Consider the following 18519-nt stretch of genomic DNA (forward strand, 5'->3'; position numbering starts at 1 on the left):
ATTGATTACTTCTCTATAAAAAGGTTAGTGCGTAGCGAATATACTAAAACAATGAAAACAATAAAGAAAGAACACAAACGCTAACTAGAGCTGTCAAACGGGCCAACCCGTGGCGGGGTAAAGTCGGCCCGTGGCAGGCCAACTATTTGGTGTGGCAAGGCAGGGCGAGGCGGGGTGGGGCGGGCCGACCCGTCTACTTGGCGGGTTGGAAAATTTCCAATCCAACCCAATCCAAGGTGGGTCGCGGGTTTGGCGGGCCAACCCGCGGGCCCATCAATTTAAAAAAAAAAATAAAAAATGTTTCATATTTTTAACATTTTACTTCGAAAAAGTTTCATCAACCAAATGTATCCATAAATATGTATTTTAAATATAAATAAACATAAACGAGTACTAATATGGGATGAAAAGTACTATTTTTATATTAAAATTATAACAAAGAAAGATAATAAATCGGCAAAAAAACTTAGCTTACATGTGTTTCTCAACCCGCGAGCCAACCCAAGCCTGTCGGGGGCCGACTCGCGCGGATCGCGGGCCTAGGCGGGTCGACCCGCTGCGGGTTTGGGTTGATAAAATACTAACCCAACCAGCTTAAATTGTTTGGCGAGACGGACCAACCTGACGGGTCAAACCCAAATTGACGGCTCTAACGCTAATAAGCTCGATGTAACGCGATTCGGAGATTGATTGCACCTACTCCACGACTTATCCTTGAAGTGGACGATCCCTTAATCGTTTAGTGGATTAGTCCCCGGTAATCTCCGGCTAGAGCTTTCTCCTTCTCAGTGGAGCAAGTCTCTCACAAGTCACTCTTCTTCTTTTACAAGATGGAGATTAGGCTTTAGAAGAAGAGTGTAGGCTTTGGGAGCTTTGGGTAAAAACTTAGGAGTATTACAATCATAACCAGTAAAAACAAGTAACCTCCTTCATGCCCCAAAGATCCCCTTAAATAAGAAGAGAGAGTTGAACAAGAATTCAACTCATTTCGACACCAGTCAATTGGTCCATACACCAGTCGACTGGTGTAGCCGTTGGGCTCAACCAATGGGTCTCCGCAGAATTTGGGATTTTGCCAACGATCGCCAACGACCTTGTACCAGTCGACTGGTGTCAACATCAGTCGACTGGTCTTCGCAACCGTCGGGCACATAACCATTCTGTGCTCTCGTGAATTTGGACCAGTCGACTGGTCTCAGTATCAGTTGACTAATACCTTACATTCACTCACATCCATCCTTTCCAAAGTCACCATTGAAGTCCTCTTCCTTGGCCTTTGTGTCTCAGATGCACACAAGCTCACGGCTCCTCTCCATGCATCCTTCGCGTTTCCTTAAAGTCCGCTTTCCTTGACTCCACTCCGTTGCTCATCGTCCGGCGGTCCCTCGGATGCCTTCTACATCATCCTTCACCGTTGATCTTGTCCGAGCGTTGAGTCGACGGACACTGGGGGCGTGGCGCTCTCCGCTGTCTCCGACTGGTGATGTGGATCTCCGGCGAACCTGCAAAGAAACCGAGCCGGGAAGGAGTTCCCGACGACGACCCTCCGACGCTCAAGTCAAGCCACGAAGAAGAAAGGAGGCAGAGTAACTGTGGCTACAGTGATGAGAATTCTGCATACCTCCGTCAAAGCTTGGGGTCCTTATATAGGACCCCAAGTAGGGATGACAATGAGTCGGGTTCGGGTCAGATTCTATATCCTCCGTACCCATATTCATCGGGTATAGGATGTCCAATGGGTATACTCATACCCATTAAAGGGGTGGATATATTCTATACGTGTAATTTTTCTTCTTTCTATCGAGCTATTATCATTAAACAAAAACACATATATATATATATATATATATATATATATATATATATATATATATATATATATATATATATATATATATATATATATATATATATATAATTTAAAAAAAAAAGATTAAACATCTATATAGGCCTACTAATATAAAAAAAAATAGTAAATTGATTTTAGAAAAATAAAATTTTCTTTAATATATGTATATATATTATTTAATCGGGTATTCGGGTCAGGTATCAGGTATTGATAGTCCCTCCATACCCTCCTCCATTCGGGTCGGATGTCGGATCCTCCATCGAGTTCGAGTGAAATTGTCATCCCTAACCCCAAGGAGGTGGGACACGCTTCTCGATACATGCACGCTTCCCCAAACATACCTCCAAATGAGTGTGTCAGAAAAGTATGTCTGACGCCATTCCGCAATCGTCCGAGTATATCCCTAACGTGACGGTGGAAACTTCCACCATACGATACTCTGTCCGGTCCGGCCGCCGACCATGCTGTTTGTCGGCGCCAAGCGTCTCGAGGATGATGTTACCAGCTATCTCTTTCATCCTTTTGCGTCTCTTGTCTGTTCCAGGGCCAGGCGGTCCTGCTGCTCAGCGCTCCTAGCACCCGGGCCCTTGTATGCATCGGACCGAGCAGGAAGATCCTCGGTCCTATGTTCGGATGGGATCAGACCTCAGTGATCTGTGCTTCGACCGAGAGGCCTGTCCGCTCGGCCCACAAGCTCCTTTACCTTGAGCGTCAGAAGCTCGACCGTAGGTCAAGCTATTTTCCGCTCGGTTGGGAGGGTATCCAGCCGGCCGGTCAGATGTCCTGTCTGCTCGAGGACCTTGAGGACGCCCTTATTGACCTTTGACCTCCACGCGTCGTTGACCGCCACCGACGTCGGTCCCCCGTCCTTACCACCGGATCACATGTCTTCCCCTCAAGTCTAGTCGAAGGAGGCGCTAAGTCCGACTGACTGGACTGTGAGTCTGACTGGGTGGCATCCGCTCTGCCGCCTTCTAAAATGCACTTTCGCTCGGCCAATACGATGTCAAGTGGGGTCGTTCGGCCGAGTCGACCTACAACCTGTCACCCCTGACGTCCTCAGGATCCCCTTGGAACGCGTGCAAATCCCCGCCATTAAGGTTGAGCACGCGGGCTCTGCGCCGTAATGGAGCTCATTAAATGCATACCTATGACCTGACGACACATGGCGCCGCTATCGTCATCGTAATGGCGTCGCGTCCGATGGGACCTTTGGCGGTTTAAAATGAGTGGCCAGATACGGGCCTCGGTCCTTGTGACATGCATCTGACGGTTCAAGACTATCGGGCCCAACCCTATAAAGCCTTCGCCCCCTCCTCCGTCGCACCTTTGCAGTCGTGCATTCAGAATCTTCTGCTCGTGCTTAGTGCACCGGCGAACTTGCTCCTTGGTATTCCGGTGACTCCTCGTCCTCTTCTTTCGACCGCCCTCTTTTCTGTAAGGATCCTTTGCCTCTTTCTCCTTGGTTCTCGTGTTTTCTTTGCATTCTTCGTCGTGTTCTTTGCTTCTTGGTCACTGTTCCGTACATCTTCTCCATTGAGCCCCTTGCTTTTTTCTCCTGACTTCGCACTTTCCACTGTTCCAGCAATGGCTAGTTCTTCCCAGCCCTCAGACCTCGCCCCCGACCCGTGGTATACTACCATGGAGTCACGGTTCGATCAGCGTGACGCGGAGGGCCTAGTGAATGCTTTTGATCTTCCCTCTGACTTCGAACTTATTCTGCCCTCGCCTTCCGCCCGGCCGCACAAACGGCCGCCCGACACTGTTTGTTTTTTTCACGACCAGTTTGTGGTCGGTCTACGCTTTCCTCTTCATCCCTTTATCGTTGAAGTCTGTAATTTCTTCGACATTCTGCTAGGCCAGCTGGTATCAAATTCCTTCCGCCTTTTGTGTGGGGTTGTTATGTTATTCAAAATCCATAATATTCCCCTCTGTCCAGAGGTTTTCTACTACTTCTATTACCCTAAGCAATCTGAGCTGGGCACTTATCTGTTCCAGTCTCGGATCGGCTTGGTCTTCTTTGATAAGATGTCCACCTCCAATAAACACTGGAAGGAATACTTTTTCTTCCTTCGTCTTCCCGGACGGCTCCCCTTCTTGAGTAAGCGGCAGGTCGGACCACCGACCTCCCCCGAGCTGAAGAGATACAAGACCCGGTCGGACTATCTCTAGGCCGCGAATATGCTGGCCGGCCTCAAGCTCGATATCAATAAGCTCTTACCAGAAGGGGTGATGTATATGTTCTGCCTGAGTCCGAGCCGAACCAAGCTTCCGAACACTTTCGGTAAGAAGTTCATCTTTGTCTGTAATTTGCGTCTAACTAATTTTCTTCTCTTTCTTTCATAGCTAACATTGTGATGGAGTCCGTCCTGTTTGGCATCTTGAAGAAGATGGCGGCAGCAATTGAGGCAGCAGCAGCCAAGGAAATGGAGCAGCTGAACATCGCTCAGGTCGGCTCTCACGAAGGTGAGAGCGAAGCGGACGCTGGGGAGTCGGCCTCTCCGACCGCCCCCGCGGAGGCGACGAGCGAGGCAACCACCAGCAGGGGTCCGATTGCCGGCGATTCCGCACTGGAAGATGATATCCCCCTCAACTGGAAGAGACGCAGGATGGAGGTGCCCCTGCGCTCGGCTACTTCCGCAATACAGGCATCCGAGCGGGCGGGCGTTCCTTCCCCGAGAGAGCAGGTGCCGTCCGTGGAGGCCCTCTCTTCCGACCGGACCCTCTCCCAGCTGCAACTGCCAGCAGATCCCATCGCAGCTCAGCCGGTCAGCTCCCTGCCTCCTGCATCTCGGAGGCCTCGCCGCTCGACCATACTTTCCGCGCTGTCTGCTCCAGCATCTGATCCCTCCGCGTCCGCTCACACGACGCCGGGCAAGCGCCGTACTATTAAGGCCACCCTGCATCTCCCCACCGAGGATTACCTGGCGGAGTCAGATCGGCCCACGACTCCTGAGCACATGATCGCCATCCGGGGGTCGCTTGCTGAGGTATGGGAGGATGCCCGAGCTCGCGTTGCCATAATGCCTACCGATCTGATGGCTAACAGTCACATGCAACATGCCACCGACGTAAGTCTTTTGTCCACCCAAACTTCTGTGCATCGCTTCCCCGTTCGGCACTAACAAGCTTCTTTTTCGTTAGCGTTGGGTGGAAGACGTAGCGGTGGTCGCTCGTCTGGCGATGCTGGAAGAAGAGCTGAAGCATCTTAAGACTTCTGGCTGGTCGTCCTCTTCTCAGGGCCCTTCATATGCCGCGTTGCAGAAGGAGCTGCCCAAGACCAAGGAACTGCTAAAGGCCGAGCAGAAGAAGACGGCTGACCAGGCGTACATGCTGGGCCAACTCGAAAAGCAGGTCAAAACTTATGACCGCAGGATAGAACTCGCGACCACTCGGAAGAATAACGCTATCGCCGATCTGGAAGCGAAGAATGTGGAGGCCCGCACCCTAGAACAGCAGGTAAAAGAGTTGGCGAATCTGCTGGACGGCGAGCAGAAGGGTCGTTCGGCCGAGGTGGTGGCTCTTAAGGATGAGCTGAAGGCCCTGCAAGAGGCTCTCAATGCTTCCAGCGCTGCCCTTAAAGAGTACCAGGAGGGTGAGCCGAGCCGCTTTGCTTTAATGAGGCAGTCCTACATCCGCTCGGTCAACTTCGTTCAGAAGGTGTGTGATCGGCTCGTCCTTGCATTCGAGTTGGCCATCACTGCCACCGCGGACCACCTGAAAGCCCAAGGTCACTTGGAGGAATCTTTTGTCATTCCCGTTCGGGAGCATGCAGCGCTTCTCACCACCATACCGAAGAGTGTTTTTGATTATCTCGAATGAAGTGTCTCTTGCGTCTTTGTATTTATGTCGTTCGGTCGGCCAACTTTTGTTTTAAATGTAATTTCTGTACTGTTAGCTTCCTTCCCTTGGTCGGCATTAACTGTCATGTGGCCTGAGTGGGTGGTATGCCATCATGAGACTACTTTTTCTTTGTCCTTGGGATTTTGGATCGCTGCTCGCCCATGATGGATCGAAAGCGCTAGAGGGGGGGGTGAATAGCGCTCGTGGCTATTTTAACGATTTAAAACACAGAATAGAAACGCAGCGGAAAGTAAAATCAAACACACAGAGACGCAGGTGTTTTACTTCGTTCGGAGCCTATGGCGACTCCTACTGGAAGGCCCGCGGTCCTTGACCGCTTTCGGTGGGAAACAACTATATATCGGAAAGATTACAATTTGAATTACAATTAATGCAATAAGTAAACTAATACCGACAACAAAAGATCGAAGAGTCTGAGCTTCGAGTTGTCGACGTCGAGTAGTAGCACTTCAAGGTCGTCTCGTTGGCAGCACTTCACAGAAGAAAGCTTAGAATTCGTTGTCTCTTTGGCTGCACCCTCGACCCTCTTTTTATATGACATTCCGGGCGCCTGGATCCCTTCCGGGCGCCTGGAGTGTGACGTGGCCAACCAACCAGGATGCTCCACGTGGCGAAGTCGCGGCAGGGATAAATGTTGGTCCCGGGCGCCCGGACCTCCTTTTTCCAGGAGCTGCTTCTCCTGCAAAACAAGGTTAGTCCGAGCAATTGCATACCCTGCAAGACAATGTTAGAATATGATAATTCATAAGTAAAAAGGAGCTGACAGTCTTCGGACTGTCCGAGTCTGACTTCGGATTTCCTACCGGAAACCCTAGGTCGACCCGACGCCTACTATTCCCTCTACGGGGAACGCGTCCTCACCTACTCCCCTCAGGAGAAATTACCTGATGCCAGTCCGGTCCTCCAGACCAACTGGAATTTCCGCCTAGGGTTACCACCCCCTAGGACCTAGGGTTACCGCCCCCTAGGATTTTTCTCCACCTAGGATTACCACCCCCTAGGACCTAAGGTTACCGCCCCTTAGGGTTTTCCCTCACCTAGGGTTACCGCCCCCTAGGACCTAAGGTTACCACCCCTTAGGATTTTCCCTTTGCCTAACCGCAGCTAGGACTTTCCTGAAACACTCATTCAAACATGTTAGATCACACCAAACCTTAACTTTGAATCCTTTGCCATTATCAAAACTCAGGTTCGATCGTCGGATGCTTCTCGCACCAACAATCTCCCCCTTTTTGATAATGGCAACTGAAATTCAATGTTAAGTAAAAAGAAATATGTTGTTATGTACAAGACACAAGATAAGCATGATAGCAAGATAAACATAGCTCCCCCTTAAGCTAAGCACAAGACACAAGATAAGCGTGATAGCAAGATAAACATAGCTCCCCCTTAATACAAGCTTCCTTTAAAATATTTTCTTTGAATTTCTCTACTCTTTCTTTATTTTTATTTTTATTTCTATTTATTTTTATTTCTTTCTTTGAATTGAATTTCTCTACTCTCCCCCTTTGCCATATATCAAAAATGAGCTAGTTTTGAAAAACTTAATTTTTCAAGACAGAATTTAGCAGAAAACATTTTAACTTAGGCAAGGAGCAAGTGAAAGGTAACACCTTATAATAGCAAAATTTTTCAAAATTTTATCAATTGATTTTGCTTGAAGTGATTTGCCAAGAGGAACTCTTTTTAACTTAGTGTGTTTTGAGGAGTTTCCAAAATTTTCACAGAAAAATTTCAAAGCAAAAAATTTAACTTCAGAATTTGTCAGAAAAAAAAATGACAACTTCAAAGATTTTCAAACAAAATTTTCAGCTTCAGAAATTTTCTGAAAGAAAAAAAATATTTAGGTTTTTTTTTAAAGAAAATTTCCAAGGAAGATTTTCAACTTAAAAATTTTCAAAGCTTTAAAAAAAATTTTAACTTAACGAATTTTCGAAAAAGTTTCAGCTTAAATAACTTTCTAACAAGATTTAAAAAAGATTTTCAGAATAGAGGACACTTGAAAGTTTAAAATTTGGAGAAAGTTTTTGAAAAAGCTGCTTTGAAATGAATTTCAAGAATACTTAAGGCAAAGGAGAAGCGATAATCTTATTTTTTAATAGCTTGTCATTTTGTTTTAGTAAGGTATCAGAGCCCTAAAGTCCAAGCATGAGTAAAGATTTGTTTTGATCAGGTATCAGATCCCTTAAGTACAGACATGCTTAAACTTATTATTTTCTTCACCAACTGTCTAACCGTTTAGCTACTTGTTGATTGCCTAGAGGGCAACAGTGTTCACTTGGTTAGTCAAGTCAAGTCAATTTATCCAGTTAGATTTGACTAAGGCTGGAAGACTTGATTTGATTACTTTTAATCACGTATTTAACGCCCAGACTCATATTGATGCACAGAAATAATCATTCTCGAGTCCAGACTGTACCCTATGCATCTCACACCGTTCTATGTTTTACAAACACAATCAAGGTAAACCTAGGTGCTTGTGAGATGCTCTGGCTGAGACCTGGGGGAACATGATTTCTAGGGGAAATCTTAGGCTAAATCCAACTTTTGAAAGTCTAGTAAAGTAGGGATTTGAAAAATCAAAGTTTGCTTAGAATTTCAAAAATGTGAATAAAAGACTGATCTATTAGATTAAGGTATAGTCAATCAAGTCAGAAGTAAAACAGTCTATTAGAAAAAAGTCGGCATAGATAAAAGAGTCATAATAGAGCTGCTACATGCTGTACTAGAGTCATAACAGAGCTACAGTCGGAGCTACTGAGATGATGAGGGAGGTGGTCCGGAACCCAGCGACCGGAGTAGTGTCAGGAGCTCAGTGTGACGAGCCCGATCGTCCTCTCGTAGATCTCGTCGTAGGTCGGAGAGCTCCTGCCGTACGTCTCGTCGTAAGTCAGAGACCTCTTGTCGGACCTCTCGTCGAAGATCGGAGACCTCTCGCCGCATGGCCTGATGAAACTCGGAGCTCTCGTTCTGGAGACTCGACATAGCCCTCTCTAGTCCGGAAACTCGATCAGCTAGAGTGCGGGGTGCTGGGTGTGGTGCTCGAGGTGGTGGTGGGGCAGGAGGAGCCTCCTCGGGAAATAGTGCCAACATGAACTCATCTTGCTCTGCCTCCCCCGCCTGCTGGTGCTGTGCCCCCCTACGCCAGGACATGGTACCCTCATCGTCTATATGGATATTTGCTAGGGAAAAGTTCCTAGCTCCTATGATGTCAAACTCGGTCATGTAGCGGATGTCACCTCCGGTGACATCAATGTGCAATGAGGACATGTAAGCTGTCAGAATGTGACAGTAAGGCATATGTACTCGTCTGCTGGTCACGTATCCAGATGCGTAAATAATAGTGGAAAAGATGTGTAGGCTAATGTCTATGTCTAACCTATGACACAGGACATAGAGAAGAAAGGAGTGAAATGGACGCATCACGGCAATGTCGTGAGTAGTCAGCGGTAGAATACAAAGCACTAGAACCCTATAAAGGGCGTAGTCCTGAATTCTAAGGTTAACTAACCTAAACTGGGTCTCAGTGGGATCACGCTGGTCCTCAAAGAAATACGAATAGATCGTATCGAGGGTAATATGTGAGTAGGGATCTCCAAAAGGTAGCTCCCTAGGAGGATAGCATAGAAAGGTGCAGGGTGACTCTCGTAACCCTAGAAACTCACGAATGGTAGTGGGAGATAATGTGATATCCGTGCCAGTTGCCCTAGTGGTATAGGAGAAGTCGTCTACTTTTACTAGGTTGTTGTAAAATTCGGCACATAAACTTATGTTTATTGGGCTGGTGCACTCAACAAGGTTTCGCAACCTATAGTGGTTTATAGCCTCGAAGACTGGAATACAAGAGCGTAGAAAGAACGATCTATCTATACATTTGGTTCTAATGGCCATGTAATTTGTTGACATAAACTTAATCCTAAGTTCGTCGGTGGGAAACCTAGGGTCAATGCTAGGTGTAGAGGGCCCAGCACCAGATTTAGAACGCTTCCTAAATTTCAAACTAATATTACACTAAGAAATAAACAAACATTATAAGAAATAAAGTTTAGGAGGAGATAGAAATTTTACCGAGGAGCCATTGTAAGAAATTTTAGAATTGACGACCTCGGTTGAGTCACGACTCCGTATCAACCGCGGAAAATTTAATTTTGAAAGTCTTCGCAGGGAAGCTAAAAAGCTTAAGGAAGACTTGAAGGTGCAAGGGTAGGGGGCGCCCCCTGCCCCCTATATATAAGGGAGTCCGAGCGCCCGGACTTGTTCCGTGCGCCTGAGGTCGTGTGAGGCAGGGCGCCCGGGATCTCTGCGGGCGCCCTGAGTCCGAATACCGGGGGCGCCCGCCCCCGATTTTGTACCCTTTTTTTTTTTTTTAACTTAACAGAATAACGAAAAAAAAATGCTCTCACTGGAAATTGCCCGGGTACTGTCTTCACCACATGTTTTTTTTAAATGTTTAAGTTAATTTTAAAATTGAAAATATTTAAGTTAATTCAATTTTGAAAATGTTTAACTTAACTTAAGTAAGATTTAAAATTTAGTTTGCCTAGTCATCTCACCCGATCTATGTTTTCAATCAGGGTATCCTATTATTCTGTGAGATGAATTAGTTCAATTTTTAGGGCTTAGTTTAACTTTATGTTAGATTCAGGTTTAACTTTGGGTTAAACAAGTAAGCATTCTTTGGATAAATTTCTGGGCTATGGTGAGTCACAAGGAGCTCATTAAAGTAACCAAGCCTTTGAGATTTTCCAAATAGTCCTACCCATTGAACTTAATACTAAACCTTGGTCTAACTAGTTAGGATCCATTTAAGGGTAGCTTCGGTTAGTTCCACTTGGCCAAATGCACCAGGTCGAAGCCATATCTTCCTAGACATGCGGTGCCCAAGTTTTCCCAACGTACTATCATCCAAAAACTTCACCAGTACTGTGCTTCAAGTTAAAGTTTAACCCTTTTTAATCTATCCTTATTTACCCATCCGGGTAATCTACTCTTGTTTACCCATTTCGGGTAGATTAAGTTCGGTTACCCTATCGGGTAAATAGATTTCGGAGTTTCCAGCTATTCTGGACCCTCCTTCTATTTGATTTTTAAGTTTTAAATTTTAAAATTTCAATTACGAATTTTGAATTTTGAGTTTTAGATTTATTTTGAATTTTGAGTTTTGAGTTTTAGATTTATTTCGAATTTTAAGTTTTAGATTAATTTTGAATTTTTTATTTTGAGTTTTAAGTTTTAATTACGAATTTTGAATTTGAATTTTAAGTTTTAATTACGAATTTTGAATTTGAATTTTAAGTTTTAATTATGAATTTTGAGTTTGAATTTTAAATTCTAATTATTAATTACGAATTTTGAGTTTGAATTTTAAATTTTAATTATTAATTACAAATTTTGAGTTTGAATTTTAATTATTAATTTTAATTATTTTTCTGCTAGCTCCCCCTGGATCATAGCCTCGATAAGGTTTATCGAGATAATGTATTTGATCCTTAGGAATCCAGTAATGTCCAAGTCCTACTTGATTGATCAGATTGGACTTGGCAACCCAAGCTTGGACTGATTTACTATTTGGTTTGTTTATTAAGGATAGGTAAGATTTATATTTCTTTTTATAACCTAGTCCAGTTCGATTGTAGATTGCCCTTTGAGTTCCAAGAATCAAGTCAAGATTCTTGGATCCCAAGGAAAATCGCTCTAGGGTTGTTTTCAAATCCTTGACTTGACTTTTCAGATTGAAATTCTCTTCCTCAAGTTTTTGAACTTGAGTTGAGGTTCCAGTCTGAACTTGATCAGTTAAGGATTCGTTGTTAGGCGTTTCTTTAAGGAGTGTTACCTCCTTTAGAAGCGCTTTGATTCGAATCTTGGAGTTAGCTACTTTATGCATTAAATAATTAATTAAACTATATAAAAGACTTTTACTTACAGAGGGGTTCGGCCCTTCGGAAACGGATGCGGATCCGTGGCTTCTCTTGGACTCAGCTTCCGATTCGTCCTCACTTCCGGATCCGTTGGTGTAGTCCCTGGCTGTCAAGGCGAGAAAGTTCGTCTGTTCCAGTTCTTCGTCGTCGGATTCCTCGGAAGAAGACTCGTCCCATGTTGCCTTCAATGCCTTCTTTCTTTTGGGTTTCTTTGAATCCTTCTGGTTCGGGCAATTTGCCTTGATGTGACCCTTCTGATTGCACCCATAGCAGGTCACTTCGAATTTAACCTTCGAGCTTGGCTGGGCTTCTTTAGACTGGATGGCTTTTCTGAGATCCTTTTTGTTGAAGCCCTTCTTTTTGCAGAGCTTTTTTACTAAGTTGACTATCTCGGTTGTAAGTTCATCATCGTCTTCCGAATCTGGTTCTTCTTCTGACTCAGGTTCGGTTCTTCGCTTGATTTTTAACTCACGCGATCTCCCTGTTCCTGCAACCAAAGTCAACCCTTTCTCGGTCGGGCGTGCATTAGTCTGTTCGTGAAGTTCAAATTCTGCAAAAAGTTCATCTAATTTAATGGTAGATAATGTTGGGACCGATGTGCCGCTAGAGGGGGGGTGAATAGCGTCTCACCCAAATCAATGGCTTCCTACGTATTTGTTAGTGCGCAAGCGGAATAATACAATACAAATTACGAATATGAAAGCTAAAGATAAAGAAAAGAACAAGCAAATCAATGCACGTCGATGTAACGTGGTTCGGAGATGATGCTCCTACTCCACGGCTGTCCGTAAGGTGGACGATCCCTCAATCCGTCGGTGGATTAGTCCCCGGAAACTCCGGCTAGCTCAAACCGCTCCTTGTGGGTGGAGAAACCTCACCACAACTTCAACCAAGAACACTTGGACACAAGAGATCCTTGAGCACTTTGGTGACTACTAATTAGGCTTTAACCAAGTCTAATTTCGTCAACCCAAACCAAACTCCCAAGCTTTGGTTTTATAGCCCGCGGGTTGAAATCCCCGCCTACCAGTCGACTGCTAAAACATGCAGTCGACTGACCTCTATGGAAATTCGACCGTTACACCCCAACGGCTCGATTTCACACATTCTGTTCGCTGCCAGTCGACTGCACCAGTCGACTGCTACAGTAGCGCTACAGTACTGCTACAGTAACGCTACAATGCTGCTGCAGTACTGCTACAGTAACCCCTAATTCTAGTATTTTACTCCGAGTACAATCTCTCAGCACTCGTCCCTGCCCGACCAACCTAGACCTAGCCTTCTAGCCTCCTCCATCAGCCTTGCGTCCCTCGGATGCCTCCCCATCCTTCACGTCTTGCCTTCTGGAGCTTCCATCGGCCTTGTCATTGTCGTCGGGTCTTCCTTTTCCAAGAGGTCGCGCCTCCGGGACTTCATCCATTGCCAAGTTACACTTGGACTTACGTTGCCAAGACTACATGCTTGGACTTACACCGCCAAGACTCATCCTTGGACTTTCTTGTTGTACCTGTATCCTGCACACTCACAATGCATATCAAATACAACAATAAACCTAACTTAAACCTTTGCCCAAACATCAAAACCTAGGGTCACTAGATTGCTCCAACAATCTCCCCCTTTTTGATGTTTGGCAAACCGTTTAAGTTAGGGAAATAATATATCAATAATAATGCAAATAAACATGCAATCTACACATGCATAAATCATGGAACCTAATCCTAGGCTTCCCCTTCACCTAAGCTCCCCCTTGAGTTAGGATTTATTGCAAAGGTAAACTTCTCCCCTTTTGCTAATAAATGAGCAATCGCTCCCCCTTCACCTAGGCTCCCCCTTGAGCTAGGATTTCTTGCAAAGGTATGCAAGTTTCCCACTTAAACCTAAACTTCTCCCCCTTTGCCATACATAAAAAAAAAACTCCAACAATATCCCAATTATTGGACTTTTTGACCTCTAATGACCATAAACATCATGTATTAATCCCCCATAAGATTACATACATGTTCACCACTCTTTTGGTCATTTTCTAATGCTTGAAAAACATTTTCAGACCGTATCAGTCGACTGCAAGAAGTACCAGTCGACTGCCCCCATGAAAACGAGCTTACAGGGACATTATGTGCCCGTGAACAGTGTTACCAGTCGACTGGTACACTATTCATGAAAAAATCAGCCTTTTCTGGTCAACTTCAGAAATACGCCAGAAATTCCACAGACATCCAAAAATTCCCAAATTTTGTGGAGAGGTCTATTATATCAATATCTACTTGGGAAAAATATATATAAAAATATATCTATCACCAATCCCAAGATTGACACAAAACACAAAACTAGCTAAAAAGTTCAATTGAACCTTGACCTAAAGTCCTAGTTTTGGTTTCCTCTTGATGTATTTGCTCATACTAAACCATAATGCATCACTAGCATTAGTTTATATGACATCTATACATCAAAAACTAATTTTCATGCAATATGAACCCAATTCATATTTCTATGCATGAAACTCAACTCAATTGTGCCAACCCACTATGTTAGAGACTTAAGTCCGTCTCCTAACCACTTGGCACATTTGATAACCCATCTACCATGGGTCCCAAAGGCTCTTCCTAACCTTAGGAATCTTAACCTTAGTCACCTCCCTTGGTGACTCATCCACTATAGCTAGGTCACTTCGATTCACCTCGGATGACACTTGGCCTACTAAACTCACCTTCTTAACCTAAGACACCTTGTCTTTGATTAATTTCTTCTTGTCCTTAATCTTGGAAACCTCATCCTTGCTATAATTATATGCTACCCTAGCATATTCCTTCTTATTGGCCTTGGATGACTCTCTCTTGTCCTTGGTAACACCTCCCATACCAATGTCATGTGCTACCTTAACATTTGACGTCCTTTTGGTCTTGGAAAAGATTTTTATGTTTTAAAGGAGTAACTCCCCCTAAAAACATGGTTAAACTTCTATCATTGCACCAACAATGACTTGGGGTTCCTAAATAATTAGGAAAACCAAAACTTGAAGTTTTGAGGTTAAAAATTCAATAATGAAACTAACCTCAACTGAAACTTCACTTTGGTTTTTCTTAACCAAACCATACTTGTTTTCATCATGAAAACTCACGTAGACATTATTTAGGGTATACTTTATCAAGGAAAAATAATTTTCTATGAAAATACTTCCTATTTTCAAAGATTGACACAAATTTGAAAACTCTTGAAAACTTCAATGTTTTCTCCTAGTTTGTGTCTAACTTTCCAATGATGATTACTATCAAAAGATAGTCTTCACCAAGGTTTTTCAAAAGTATTTTGAAATCTTTTTCAAAACCAATATCCAACCACGTTCTTTGGGCTCAATGCACATGACTTGTACATTAGCTTTCCCAATGATTGGAAGACACATAACTATGTGTTTTGATGAACCTAAAACTCAACAAGATGCACTAGATCAACATCTTGAGTTTAGTTCACCATCTTGACATCTCACTTGTATCTAACGTGTATTAAAACACATACAAGTCACCTTATAGTTCTTTGTGAGATGTATTTTTGATCTTGCCCTAAACTAAGGGATCATGCATCTCTATCTAGGCATTGTAAAAATCATGATCATCCATCTAGGATGCCACTTGATATAATCCCTCTTGTTGGGATATTTACCATTTATAATAAATGCCATTTGTCCTTAAATAACAAGGAAATTAAAGTAATGCATGATGTTACATGATATACATCAAAATAAGCAATTTTCAAAATGAAAAGCAAACTATAGCTACATGATGTATGTATGACATGACATGGTATTTTTATATTTTTCATAATGAAATATGAATGCTAAATATAAATATGATGTCATGACATATGATGGGAAAATAAAACATGGCAAGTTAGCATAAATAAAATTTACCTAGATTACCTATCTAAGTATTCTTAATCCTAGCTAACTCAAAATTTAACCCTAGATTGCCCAATTTCATCAAGAAAATATCAAACCCCAACTTGACATTTCTTTGATCTCTTGATTTATTTATGCCAATTAAAATTAAGCACATTCCTCAAATTTTGGCATATTTATCCTTCCAAAGAGATAATCACCTTATATTTTGAGTCCCGGATTTGCCCTTGGCTCCCTAGGAACATACCAAAATCCCAACTTGGTAGTTCATATGATTCTCCTAATTTTGCCAATTTAATTCACACATAATTCCTTAAGATTTGGCACGTGTTACTCTTTCCAAGAGTGACAATTTGGATTAAGGTTTACATTTCCCTTAATTCCATAATAAAATGTCGAATTCCAAATTTGGCATTACTTTGCTTCTCTCAAGTGTGTCAATTTAAATTAGATTCAACTCCTCAAACTTTGACACATATATTACTCTTTCAAAGAGTAACCCCATAATCCTTTTCATTTTCAAAAGTTAACAATAACCTTGAAAATGCTCTCAAGTGTCAACTTTAACAAGGTTGGGTTAACTACCCTTCCAATTGGAGTTGACACTCTCTAAACCCATTTAGGGTGTAGAGAATATGCTCCTAGGAACCCAAAACCTATTGGTGCTCCTTGGATGCTCTAGGTACTCACTAGGGATGACTTCCCTAGATACCTTCCTAAGGATCTTTCTAGGCTTCTTAGAAGCCTTGGTCACTTCTACTAGGTCACTTCTAGGAATAACTTCCCTTGTAACCTTCTTTGTGACTTTGTTAGACTTCTTAGAAGTCTTAGTCACATTGGTTTTGCCAAAAGTACTTTTAGGGATTCCTTCCCTAGTATCTTTAACTTGACCTCTAAACCTAGGGTTGGTCCCATAACTATATGGAACCCTATGAAAGGAAGTCACATCCTTCTTGGCTTTAGATTTGTATCCCAAACCTCTATAGTCATTGGATGACTCTTGTCTAGCTTTTCTTAGGTTATGCTCATTTTGACCCCTAAGAATATTTTCCATTCTTGCTAGGGTTCTTTCTAAATTATCAAGTCTTGACCTCAAGACTTGGTTTTCCATCACTAAATCCATAGACTTGGATTTTTCTTGACCCCTATGAGCATTTCTATATCTAGGCATATATCTATAATCCTTAGAGTTATTGCTTAAATTGTTATCTACCTTCCTAGCCTTAGGTGTGATAAATCTAGCATGAGGAGGAATATATTTACCCTTAGTGCCATCATGCTTCCTACTTTCATGATAATTAGCATTAAAATGATAAGGATTATTTCTAGCATGCTTTTTATCATATGTCAAAGGAATAGGTTCATTGAATGATACCTTGGTTTTTACCTTGGAAGCTCCTCTTAGACTTGTGCTTCCTCCTTTGACTTTAGTTGGCTTCTTCCCTTTAGGACATTGACTTCTATAATGTCCTCTTTGATTGCATGAGAATCACACAATATGCTCCTTATTCTTCTTCCTACAACTCATATTAGTTTCTAAATTAACTTTAGTGAGTTTAGGGTTTACCTCCTTTACCTTCTTGAGCGAAGGACACCTACTCTTGTAGTGCCCCATCTTATCACACTCAAAACATTTGATGTGATCCTTTGTGCTCTTCTTGGTAGTTGAGATAGAGGGTTGAGCTTCCAAGATCTCCTCTTCCTCGGATTTCTCTTCTTCCTCTTCACTTGAAGATGTGGATGATTCCTCCTCATCTTCCTTCTCCTCCTCGAATGTTGAACTTATGTCAACATTCGATTGGTCCTTCTCTTCTTGGACCAATGAGCCCTTCTCCTTGGGCTTCTCCTCTACTTGGATTTGTGTAGGGTTCTCATGATGGACAATGATCTTTTTCCAAAGATCACATGCACTTGTGTATTCACCTACACTCAAAAGGATGTTAGAAGGTAATAGATTTAACAAGATTTTTGTTACCTCCTTATCGGCCTCCGCTTGTTCCCGTTGCTCTTCGGTCCAATACCGAGGTCGGAGGCATTTACCCTTCTTGTCCGTAGGAGCTTCAAATGGGTCACTCAAGACAACCCATTGGTTCCAATCCATTTAGAACCATGTCTCCAACCGCTTCCTCCAATAATTGAAGTCTTCTTTGTCGTACGGAGGTGAAATTTGGATATCCCATCCGAGCGGTCCTTCGGACTCCATCTTCTTCTTCCTCTAGCTTCTTGCTCTCTTGGCGGTTAGTCCGTAGAAGAGCGTCCTCGCTCTGATACCACTTGTTGGGACCGATGTGCCGCTAGAGGGGGGTGAATAGCGTCTCACCCAAATCGATGGCTTCCTACGTATTCGTTAGTGCGCAAGCGGAATAATACAATACAAATTACGAATATGAAAGCTAAAGATAAAGAAAAGAACAAGCAAATCAATGCACGTCGATGTAACGTGGTTCGGAGATGATGCTCCTACTCCACGGCTGTCCGTAAGGTGGACGATCCCTCAATCCGTCGGTGGATTAGTCCCCAGAAACTCCGGCTAGCTCAAACCGCTCCTTGTGGGTGGAGAAACCTCACCACAACTTCAACCAAGAACACTTGGACACAAGAGATCCTTGAGCACTTTGGTGACTACTAATTAGGCTTTAACCAAGTCTAATTTCGTCAACCCAAACCAAGCTCCCAAGCTTTGGTTTTATAGCTCGCGGGTTGAAATCCCCGCCTACCAGTCGACTGCTAAAACATGCAGTCGACTGACCTCTATGGAAATTCGACCGTTACACCCCAACGGCTCGATTTCACACATTCTGACTGCTACAGTAGCGCTACAGTACTGCTACAGTAACGCTACAATGCTGCTGCAGTACTGCTACAGTAACCCCTAATTCTAGTATTTTACTCCGAGTACAATCTCTCAGCACTCGTCCCTGCCCGACCAACCTAGACCTAGCCTTCTAGCCTCCTCCATCAGCCTTGCGTCCCTCGGATGCCTCCCCATCCTTCAC

This window comes from Zingiber officinale, chromosome 3B (assembly GCF_018446385.1).
Source record: "Zingiber officinale cultivar Zhangliang chromosome 3B, Zo_v1.1, whole genome shotgun sequence".
NCBI lineage: Eukaryota > Viridiplantae > Streptophyta > Magnoliopsida > Zingiberales > Zingiberaceae > Zingiber > Zingiber officinale.